We start from the raw sequence: 12,952 nt of genomic DNA on the forward strand, positions 1-12,952 counted from the left end.
ATGCGACATATTTAGTTGGACATTTTTGTAAACATAGAGTTCGGGGTCCAAATTATGACCCCACATTGAAAGTCGACACTGTACCACTGTCATTGCAAATGTTCAATTACAGGTTATAATTACCTCCAATCCGATACTAAGTGTTGGTAATGCGACGTGCCATTGAATGTAATTTACTGTAAAATATGTCACAAGCTGGATAGGAAGAAATTTTCCAACTGTGAAAGCTGTGGCGAGTGGCAAATGCAATCGCTAAACAGAAAGGTTTAGCCGAACAAGATGGGGATATCGAGTGATAACAAAACAATAAACTCTTTAGATTGAAGATAATTTTGTGATCCTGAAAAAGACCCTTTTTAGCCTGCATGTGAATCCAACGAGCGAACAAATCGTAATGAATGTATTTTTTTGCCATCGCTCCCTTTTAACGCTCATTCGTTCGTCTCGTTGGACTCGCCCCTCTGGCTGAGTCTGCCGATTTGTCTCTATCCTGTGAGTGTGTACCGCTAGAGTATAAAACACGCGGACCCCAAAAAAATATCTTATTTTCTTTCAAACCGTAAACCCGTGTGGTTGTACGGCATCGGCATCGTGGACGTAACAAAGGAGGACAAGTTAAGGGAAAGGCAAAGTCTCACTCGAACCGTGCAGGTCTCCAGTTCCCTGTTGGTCGCATTCACTGATTGCTCCGCAAGGGTAACTAGGCCGAACGGATTGGTGCCGGAGCACCAGTATACCTAACAGCGATTATAGAGTTTCGGCCGTCGGAGTGCTCGAGTTGGCTTGCAAAGCTGCTCACGACAATCAGAAAACCCGCATCAAGAACAGAGCAGCTTCGGTTCGGCGCTCATCAAGGCAACAATTAGTTTCAGTGAGTGGCAAAGTGTTTCTCCGGCATGTCGCATTAAATGTAATTTACTGAACAATATGTCACAAGCTGGATGGGAAGAAATTTTCCAACTGTGAAAGCTGTGGCGAGTGGCAAACGCAATAGCTAAACAGGAAGGTTTAACCGAACAAGATGGGAATATTGAGTGATAAGAAAAACACAACACCAAAGGTTCTTTTCAGAACCATCAACATATTCATAAAGAGTAAACAGTAAACTAATCCATTTTTCAGGTAGATAGGTAGGTATTCACGTAGGAGAATAAAATAAAACAATATATTTAAAATATATATTTAACAAAAGCTGTCCCCTTTGTATAGTCCTACGTCACTCCGGTTATGTCCCCGACATTACCCACCCGTCTTTTTTTATCCAAAATATATATTTTTATTAAGGCTCATATGGCGTCAACCTGACGGGGCCGGGAGTTCAAGTGTTTTCGTAATTGTGATGTTGCTGTCTCCAATGCTCTGTACCTGTGCCCGACACGGGATACTTCCTATTGGGATGCAGCTGACCATTAATCAGCAACGCCCCCCTAGTCTGTACCCCATATCTAGCGTGGTGCGTCTTCTCGACTCGAGGAATCCAGGATAGAATGGTCACTAGCCGGTGCAAACATCAGCTCGTGTAGAGTTGTCATGAGCGGTACAACCTTTGGCTCTTGTTGAATGATCAGTGGACTGCACAACCTTTGGCCCGTGTGTCTGTAAAGAGTGTGTGTATGTATTGCCGCGACTAAGTAAAAGTTTATAGATTGGATAGGAGGGATATGAAACAGGGACACGGAAACATCATTAAACGTTGACATCGGCGTTTCTGAGGAACAGGTAGGGTAAATGATCTTGGTTTGTCCAGTCGAAAATATGATCATGGTTTGCCCACTTTTTTGAATGCTCTAATTCAGCGCTCCTGTGTCAAATAAGGCCTTCGAATGTTTCGAAACATATAAATGAAATTGCCTTTTACATGATTTATAGTAGTTTGATAGTATATTTTTACGAAATCACATGTTATAAAGGATTATAAAATACACCTTCTATTTGTGTCAATGCGCCCCTCATTCGAGCTAACTTTTAATCGATCACCAGATGATTATTTGGCACGTATTCAGACCTTTTCTGGATTACAACACTTATAAATATTGTAAACATCATGCTTGCTCACCATTTGTATCGGATTTACATAGCTAAACCATTAAATTAACGCATTTTGATGAACTCAATTCTGATCATGAGCTGTCCAATTCAATAATGTTGTTTTGTCCACATGACCGCTTGGCGCGCTGCAGTTTGTTTATGTTTGTTTATGGTGTGCTTCGCGCATAGCAGAAGTATGGTTTTTCTGTGTTGATTGTGTTGAGGTGAACACTTCTAAAATTCCCAAGAAAAGGCAATATTCTGAAGAAAGCCTAAATTATGAATGAATCAATATGATGACAGTAAACTCAAGCAATGATAAATGCAACATCTAATTGTGAATTCGAATGTTTTCATTCAAAAATGGAGATTTCTAAAACCGGACAAACCATGATCATTTTTTGAGCAAACCATGATCAGTGGTGGTCAAACCATGATCATAATTCTTCTTTAAGGAAAATCGTTAAAAAACATAAAAATTTGAATAATTTCAACACCTTATGGTAGTATAGGTAGTATATGGTATGGTAGTATAGCAACTAGAGACTTGGGGCTTTTCAACAAACCCAAACTCGTATCGATTATGTGTGATTTTCATGAAGAAAAATCGATTTGCATTTACTAGTTGCGTAAAAACACCCCAAATTGGACAAACCAAGATCATTTACCCTATAGATGAAGCAGAAGATCAGGATCACGGCTACCTAAGATATCCCGGACGGCTATATCCGATTGTCTGCCTTGTGCTCTCAGTGCTCTAGAGAACTGAGAGCGAGCAGCATCGAATCGAATACACGACCAGACAATATGCTCGATGTCGTGGTAGCCATCGCCACAATCACATAGATTGTTTGCTGCGAGCCCAATGCGATAGAGATACGCGTTTAGGTTGTAGTGATTGGACATAAGCCGAGATATCATGCGAATGAAATCACGACCTACATTCAATCCCTTAAACCAAGCTTTCGTCGAAACCTTAGGGATAATCGTGTGTAACCAGCGACCGAACTCATCTTCACTCCACATGCGCTGCCAACTAACGAGTGTTTCCTGACGAGGAATGTGAAAAAATTCGTTATAAGCAATTTGCCTTTCAAAAAGTGTGCCTTCTGAGGCGCCCACCTTAGCTAACGAGTCCGCTTTCTCATTCCCCGGAATCGAGCAATGAGAGGTAACCCATGCCAAGGTAATCTTGAATAATTTTTCGCCCAAAACACTCAATAGATGTCTTATTCTTGTTAGGAAATAAGATGAGCGTTTATCAACTTTCATTGAGCGGATTGCCTCTATTGAGCTGAGACTGTCTGAAAAAATAAAATAATGGTCGATGGACAGTGTTTCAATGATCCCTAGAGCATAGTATATCGCCCTCATTTCAGCGACATACACGGAACAAGGATCTTTGAGTTTGAAAGAGGCACTGGAATTTTCATTGAAAATGCCGAAGCCAGTGGTCCCGTTTATGCATGAACCGTCAGTAAAGAACATTTTATCAGATCTAACTTTCCCATGTTCTGCCGAAAATATCGGCGGAATATAATCGGAGCGTAGATGATCTGGGATTCCATGGATTCATGATCTTGCAAAGGATGAGAAATCTGTAGGATAATTCTGTGAACCGAAGAGAAAGCGGGGGTACTCCTGCCAAGACTTCGAGACTCATCGTATGTGTCGAATGCAAACACCCCATTGCTATACGCAAGCAACGATATTGTATTCTCTCCAGCTTGAGAATATGAATCCTGGCAGCTGATCGGAAGCAAAAAATATAGGAGGTTGTGTCCAAGATACGATCGCATTGTTGACTTAGAACTACACTGTTATTTTATATAAGTCGCCATACAATGATGGCTTGAAACTGCTAGGAATATAAACACTTCTCAACATTTTGCGCTCGAAAAAAGTTGCATTACTTTCTCATGCTCGAGAGAAGCGCAGCTGTCACCCTTAGTGGAGGAAGTTTTGCTACTGGCAAGCGAAACCTAATCACATACAAAATTCCAGAACGACATTTACTTCTTGGTGACTCAATAAACGAAATAAACTCTTTTTGTTAATAACAACATCGAAAACAGTAGCAATGCTTCATTATGATTAATATTAGCGCAAATGCAATCCTAGTTGATGGCAGTTTTGCGACTGGCACGCGAACCCATTCAAGATGCTTGGTATTCCCCAAATAATTTTCTGGCGCACAACCTTAACGCCTGCTTCGCCACAATGTCAGTTTAATGCATTGATGCATTCTTAAAGGCACCAACGAAGCCCTTATGATGACGGAAAACAAACAATGTTAACTGTTTGGAAAAAAACTGAATTATGCCACACAGCTTGTACACTGCTGTAACACCCATTGATGCGAATTCGCTGATGAGTTTGTCAAGAGCGACCGCCATCACCACCAGCGGGGGAGCTTGATTTTGGTTGCTGCCTGGGTAACGGCGTTTACATTTCGACCGACGCTCCGAAATCGCCTACTTCGCTGTTGTTCGATGCGGTGTCACACTCGCGAAGGCTCGGTTCAGTGCGAGTGCTTTTCACTGCACCAACATCGCGTACATCATTAGATGGCGCTTGCCTCGAAATTTTATTGCCCCTGGCAATGCGTTCGTTTTTTGCAGAGCTCGAGCCTGCTTTCCTCTTCTTCTTGCTCATCACACACTACGCGAAGCGTCCAATTTATGACGCGGGAAGAAAAACACACGATACGAATAACACGAACAACGAACAGAAAAACCAAACGACGATATCCAAGTTGAATTACCACTGGTGGGGTCCAATCTTAGATCGAAGCGCAGCGAAAGCAAAGTGAACTGGATTGCTCAACAGTCCGATGCCGAATGAAAGTTTCCCTTCTTCTTCTTCTTCTTCTTCTTCTTTGTTTTTAAGAGGCTTTAAACTTTGTAGTTCACTCGCCTACTGTTTATACTCTAGGCAAGTATTCCCCTTCATTCTTCTACTTTTCCTTTGTTCACGGAGACTTTAAATCCTACGATTTCCCCTCCGTTGGTCGTCGACAAGTTGCTCGTTATTGACAGCTCTGTTCGGGAAATCACACAAATGGACAGAACATTTGTATGGGAAAATGGAAACGCTTAAAGTTTTCATGAATTTTAACCATTTATAAACCAGGGGATTCTTATGTATAGTATATTAAACAAATCTTACGGAATTTCCGATTCGTTTAGTATGTACATCGCCAAAATCCGTTCGCGACAAAAATAGTTATATACGTGAACTTTATTTCATAAAAACGTGACCTGTTTTCTGAATTGGCACCCTTAATGAAAGACGTAGTTCTACGTCAAAACTGCCATATTCTAACACTGATAATATCGTTGTTTTGTACAACTGAATGAGGTTTCCTGGATGGGCGCCCCACCATGTTCCGGTTATTGTTTGGAGATAATTGATTCTTTGTCGAATTTCTGTTTCAAATACGCAATGTGTATTCCCCAGGTACATTTAGAGTCAAAATATACTCCAAGGTATTTGAAAAACATCGAGTGCCTGATCGCTTTGCGAATACAGGATAACATTGCAATCGGCCTATACGAATTGTGATCGCAAGCCGGCTTGTTGGGTTTTCGTATGGCTATCACTCTCACTTGTCTCCAGTCATGTGGGACTATATTCAGCTCCAGAAACGTGTTGAACAAGTTCAGCAAACGCTGTTCCGCCATGCCTCCTTTTTTATGCCTCCTTGGTTGATCTATGTTTACAATATTTGTACCAGTTATAATTCAGAAAAGGTCTGAACACGCACCAAATAATCATCTGGTAATTGATTAAAAGTTATGGGGTACCGAAATCGATTGACGCAAAAATCATGAAATGACTGAGCAATAAGTGAAATTGGACAATTTTTACAATGTGCTCGATTTTCGATTTTCAATTTGTACCCCAATATATTCCCGAAAGACGTAATCCTACGTTAAAAAACAAAACATCATTATTTTACTCGCTGCGCCATCTGGTTGCAATTCTAACGTAAATTCGTCAATTGAGCTTCGTGTCACGTCCTTGTGAAGCGGGAATAATAATGAATTTTAGATGGGATGTACACGCTTCTAAAATGAATATCTATATAAATAAAAATGATTTGGTGTCCGTTCCTCACGATTTAACTCAAGAACGAAGCAACGGATTTGAACAGTCAGTATCAGGATTGAAGTGTCTCAGTCTGCGTCAGATTTATATGCTAAAAAATATTATGAAAACCGTTCGGCAAGTTGGAAAATTAGAAAGTCATTTATTCGGAAAATGTTGCATATCTACAGGGTGGGCCATTTAAAGTGGAAGCATCTGGCAACCCCATAACTTTTGACAGAGATGTCAGATTAACAAATGTCATACCGCGTTGGAAGCGTCATTTCAGTACAATTATAACCATGGAACAATACACAACTAAACAACGCGCTGAAATTGTTCAGCTGTACATTCAAAATAACTTCTCAATTGTGTTAACTAAACGTGCGTGGAAAAATAAAAATAAAGTTAAAACATCGCCTGGAGACAACACTATACGTCGATTATATGCCAAATTTATATCGTCTGGTACTGTTGGTAATGCCAGTCATCTCTCCAGACAACGACCAAGGCGTTTCGACGAGAATATTGATGCCGTTCGAGACAGTGTTGCAGAGACTCCATCGACATCAGGTCGCCATCGTTCGCAAGAGTTAGGCATCGCTCGAACCACTCTCCGACGCATAATTCGTGTTGATTTGAAAATGTTCCCGTATAAAATTCAAATGGCTCAACAACTTAACCCATCTGACTTACCACGTCGACTTGATTTTGCGAAATGTTCCCCGGAAGATTAATATCGAAAAACGGCGATTATGACTGGCCACCGAGATCACCTGATTTGACGCCTCCTGACTTTTTTTTATGGGGATATTTAAAATCCATGGTATACACTGGTAAACCAAGGACCCTGGCTGCGCTGAAAGACAATATCCGACAAGAAATTGCTGCCATATCGGCCGAAACATTGGGCAAAGTGATGGAAAATGCTGACAAAAGGGCACATTTTGCGGTCAAGGCCAGAGGCGGTCATTTACGAGATATCATAATCAAAAAGTAGTTAGAACAAATCTCCTTGGACCAAAATAAATTAATTTCAAAAAAAATATTTAAATTCCACTTCTTTACTTTGCTATTGCAAAAACAAATCCTTCCACTTTAAATGGCCCACCCTGTATATAAATAAAAATGATTTAGTGTCCGTTCCTCACGATTTAACTCAAGAACGGAGCAACGGATTTGAACAGTCAGTATCAGGATTGAAGTGTCTCAGTCTGCGTCAGGTGTATATGTCAAGAAAAAATTATATACTGCGAATATAGATCGCGCATAGAAAAATAATTTTCGGGGAACATGAGTGTTCAAAATTATTCAAACTTCTTCTTCTTGAATGACGTTAACGTTCCCTGTGGAACTTTTGCCGTCTCAACGTATGCATTAACTAGCGTCATTTATTATTATTCATGACCCGCTCAGCTTTTGAGACGTGCAGACGTTTTTTCGATTGCGCATATCACAAGTGAAGTACCTACCGTTGTAAAATTCGAATTTATACAGTGCCGCGTCGCGTGATAAGTGTTCCGCGATGAGGCGAGAAAACACGTTCAAAATTGACTATTCTCAAATTGCCGCTAAGCCATCAGTAGAGAAACTTTTTGGCTTTTGTCGCTCAGTTCTCGGACTGAATAAAGAGGACATAAAAAGACTCCAGTGTCACAGAGGTGATGCGTGTGCGTTCGTTAAGGTCAGTGACTTGACACTCGCTCAAAAGATCGTTGACGAACAGACGGAAAAAATGAAGTGGAGAACGAAGGAAAAAAACTAAAACTTCGAATAACATTAGAGGATGGGAGTGTTGAAGTACGTGTTCACGATCTTCCCGAAGATGTGTCGGAAAGAAGGGTCGTCGAATTTCTAACACAGTTCGGAGAAGTATTCTCGATCCGCGAAGTTTCGTGGTGTGAAAACACCGAAGACGAAGGCATACCACTCGGTATTTGGTCTGCCCGTATGTTAGTGAAAAGGAACATTGACTCTTGGGTCACCATCGACGGAGAACAAGCGTTCGTTGTATACAAGGGACAGCTTCAATCATGTCGCCACTGCAAAGAACAAGCGCACACTGGCATATCATGTGCCCAGAATAAGAAACTACACTATCAAAAAAGCTACGCGAACGTGACGAAACAGAATAATAGGTCAACTACCGGTCAACAACCAAGAAAATCAGCTGGTGCGAGACCATCAAACACGAAGATCGTCGGTCAAAAGTCCTCCGTTCCATCACTGTCATCATCGAAGGCTTATCCAGAACTGCCGAGTGTCACAAGCCAAGCTGAACCTTCAGGTTCCAAATCGAATGTAAACAGCCAACCCGAAACCGCTCTAACTCCGAAAACGAACCCAAGCAGTCAGTCTGCAACTCAAATACAACGAACGAAATCTTCGTCGTCCCTACTAGCACCACCGCAAGCTGTCGTGGCGGTGGACGACTTTTTCAAAAAGCCAACGCTGCGATCGCAAAGCAAAAGCAGCAATGGTAACGAAACTGACGATTCTAATACATCTATGGGTAGCAGACAGAACCGAGGACGACCGGCTGGTAAAAAACCCCGCCGGGAGGACACCGACGAGGATAGGATTGAGGTAATGCTCATTTAAATGGCCCTCACATCGTACAACATTTCGTCCATCAACATCGCTACTATTACGAACCCCACGAAACTAAACGCGCTACGAAACTTCATCAACAGCCAAAGCCTCGACATCGTGTGTTTGCAAGAAGTAGAGAACGACCAGCTCTCCTTGCCAGGTTACGTCGTTTTCTGCAATGTAGACCACACGAGAAGAGGGACAGCTATCGCTTTGAAGGAACATATACAGGTATCTCACGTCGAGAGAAGCCTGGACAGCCGATTACTTGCGTTGCGAGTGAAAGATACGACGATTTGCAATATTTACGCGCCCTCCGGTTCTTCGTAACGCGCCGTTCGAGAGACTCTTCCATGAAACGCTTCCCTACTATCTTCGGCATCATACGACGAATGTGGTGTTGGCAGGTGATTTTAACTGCGTGATTCGAACATGCGACTCAAGCAGCCCGAATGCGAGCCCCGCTCTGAAAACAGTCGTCCAACAACTACAGCTGCATGACGTATGGGAGAAACTGTGTCCTCGTGACAATGGTTTTACGTACGTCTGTCGAAATGCTCAGTCGTGCCTGAACCGCATATATGTAAGCAGCGGTCTGCGCGACCATCTACGAGTGGCAAATGCCCATGTCTGTTCTTTCACTGACCACAAAGCGCTGACACTTCGACTTTGTCTCCCAAATCTTGGACTAGAGCATGGCCGTGGTTTTTGGTCCCTAAGACCATATCTCCTGACCGATGAGAACGTTGCGGAACTCCAGTACCAGTGGCAATACTGGACGCGTCAACGGAGAAATTATGGCTCTTGGATGGAATGGTGGATTTCGTTCGCGAAGCCAAAAATAAAAAGGTTTTTCAAGTGGAAGTCTCGAGCTGTCTTCAATGAATTCTACAGAGAACATCAGTGTCTTTACAGCGAGCTACGGCAAGCTTACGACGGGTACTACCAGCATCCAGAAATGTTGACCACTATCAACCGACTTAAAGGCGAAATGTTAGCGCTTCAACGAAGATTTTCTCACACATTTATGAGAATCAACGAAACGCACGTGGCGGGAGAACCCATATCCATATTCCAGTTAGGGGAGAGACGAAGAAAAAAACCATCATTACACAGCTACAGACAGAGGGAGATGAAACAATAACACATCCACGAGCGATCGAAGCGCACATGGTCTCCTACTTCTCGACACTCTACTCAGAGGAGACGAGAGAGGCAAATGGGAACAGATTTCTCTGCGAGAATATTGTTCCATCAAACGACGATGTCTGCATGCGTGACATCACGACGGCAGAAATCTGGGCTACAATAAGAACGAGCGCACCACGAAAGTCCCCTGGCTGCGACGGTATTCCAAGAGAATTTTACCACCGCATGTTTGATCTCATCCACCGTGAGTTAAACTTACTACTTAATGAGGCGCTCTGCGGTAATATTCCTGCAGCATTCGTGGAGGGCATCATCGTGCTGGTCAAGAAGAGAGGCGGCGATAACACAGCCCATTCATATCGGCCGATCTCACTGCTCAACAGCGATTACAAGCTGTTCTCCCGTATCTTAAAAACCAGACTGGAGCGGGTGATGAGAGAACACCACGTTCTAAGCGATGGACAGAAATGCTCGAACTCCGAGCGCAACATCTTCCAAGCCACTCTCGCTCTGAAAGATCGGATAGCGAGTCTTCGGCACAACCGTCGTGCTGGAAAGCTAATAAGCTTCGATCTCGATCATGCGTTCGATCGCGTCCGACACTCTTACCTCTTCGAGACCATGCGGTCGCTCGGCTTTAACCACGATTTTATTACACTACTCTCGCGCATTACTAGTCGATCCACTTCTCGACTACTAATCAACGGACATCTCTCTCGTTCGTTTCAAATACAACGATCGGTACGGCAGGGGGACCCTTTGTCTATGCACCTCTTCGTACTGTACCTTCATCCTCTGGTGAGCAGGCTTGAACGTGTGTGCGGCAACGATCTGCTGGTCGCGTACGCAGACGACATCAGTGTGATCGTCACATCGACAAATCAAATCGAAGAAATGTATGGTCTGTTCACTCACTTCGAGAGGGCTGCTGGAGCGAAATTGAACATACGCAAAACTGTTGCTATTGACGTTGGCTTTTGCGAAGGTGGAATTATCAATACTCAATGGCTACAAACAGCCAATGTAGTCAAGATATTGGGTGTTATTTTCACAAACTCCATACAGCAAATGACAACTTTAAACTGGAATGCGCTGGTGGGGAAATTTTCGCAACAATTGTGGCTGCAATCTCTTCGCACGCTGACGCTGCACCAAAAGATCATTATGCTGAATACTTTCGGTACCTCCAAGATATGGTACATTTCGTCGATTTTACCACCGTTATGCGTGCATACAGCAAGAATTACATCAACGATGGGATCGTTTCTTTGGAGAGGGATGGTAGCCCGTGTTCCAATGATGCAGCTGCCGCGCAATAAAGAAAAGGGAGGCCTGAAGCTACAATTACCAGCGCTTAAATGTAAAGCGCTCGCAATAAACCGACATTTGCAAGAGATCGAATCCCTTCCCTTCTATAGATCCCTTCTATTCCAAACAAATCCTCGACCGCGAATCCCAATAGATCTTCCTGACCTTAAACAAATCCTATCCAACTTGTCCCAAATTCCCCACCAAATACAAAGAAATCCCTCTGTCGGTCAAATCCACCAGCATTTCGTCAACCATACTGAACTGCCAAGGGTGGAACGGAAAAGTCCAACAGTGAACTGGTCACGCGCTTGGCGAAACATAGCAGTAAGGCAGCTCACTTCAACACAGCGGACTAAACTTTACTTGCTCGTGAACGAAAAAATCGAGCACCGAAAATTATTATGCGTGATGCGACGAGTAGACAATGAGAACTGCGAACATTGCACCAATCAAACAGAGACACTCATTCACAAATTTCGCACATGTGCTCGCGTCGTGCCGGCTTGGACGGCTCTTCAACAGAGAATTTTCGGCATTGTAGGTGGATGGAGAATGTTCGATTTTGAGGACCTGGTCAAACCTGTTTTAGCAGGAATAAGCAAAATACAAAGAGAGAAAATCTTGAAACTCTTTATTATTTACATCTGTTTTGTTAACGAGTGTAACGGTAGAATTAATGTAGATGAACTGAATTTTCACCTAGATATAAATGTTTGACGAAATGTAAGAACAAAACAATTTTTGTATAAATAAAGACAAGCAAAATAAACTACTTTTACAAAAAAAAAAAAAAATATTATTATATAGAGTTATGGCACTTCTCAGCATTGAGCTGGAATGTTCACCTACCCCCGGGCTTCTTAAATGCCAAAGGGGGATTAGGCTCTGTGGTATCTTTTTTTTTTCTTTTTTTCTCTTTATAATAGTGTCTGCACAATCATCGTTTTCTAATTATGGTGATTCAGGAACCGTCGCACTATGTTACACGTTCCAAGAATCACTGCTTTCTGCATAACCGCAAGCTGCTCTGTTACTTGCAGCTCCTCCAATGACTGCGTGAGAGAGTGTGGAACTAAACCAGTAGCAGAGATCACTACTGGTATAATACGGATGCCTTTCAAATGCCACATTTGTTTTAGTTCTTCTGCCAAGTCGTGATACTTGGTTATCTTGGCAGCAAACGTAGATTGTAGATTGTGGTCTAACGGTACTGCAATGTCTATTATCAGCACTTCTTTCTTATTTTTATCGTAGACCACAATATCAGGGCGATTAGCTGGTATTCGGACATCCGTAATAATCTCGCGATCCCAGTACAACTTGTAGCAGCTATTTTCCAAAACCGGATCCGGAATATACTTGTAGGAGGGTACCAACTGATTTACCAAGTTGCGTTTTGATGCTAGCTGTTGATGAACAATCTTGGCAACCGAGTTGTGACGATTGAGATAAGCTGATTCGGCTAGCGCTCCACAGCCGGTTATGACGTGTTCAATCGTCTCTCCTACTTTATTGCACTTTCTGCAACAGTCAACAACGTTTTCGTGCAAGATGTACTTCCGGTAGTTTTTAGTCGCTATTATCCGGTCCTGGATGGCTACCATATAAACCCTTCTGTTTCAGAAAAGAGTTCACCTCGCACCAGCCACGTGTTCGATAATACTTTGTCGATATGCGCTTGCTCTAAACGATGGGGGTGCGTCCCATGAAGTTCCTTTTGCTTCCATGATGTTGTTTTTTCTTCTATGGTCTGCAAATTGCAGCTAAGTTCGTACTGCTCCTG

This window comes from Toxorhynchites rutilus, chromosome 2 (assembly GCF_029784135.1).
Source record: "Toxorhynchites rutilus septentrionalis strain SRP chromosome 2, ASM2978413v1, whole genome shotgun sequence".
In the NCBI taxonomy this organism is placed as follows: Eukaryota; Metazoa; Arthropoda; class Insecta; order Diptera; family Culicidae; genus Toxorhynchites; species Toxorhynchites rutilus.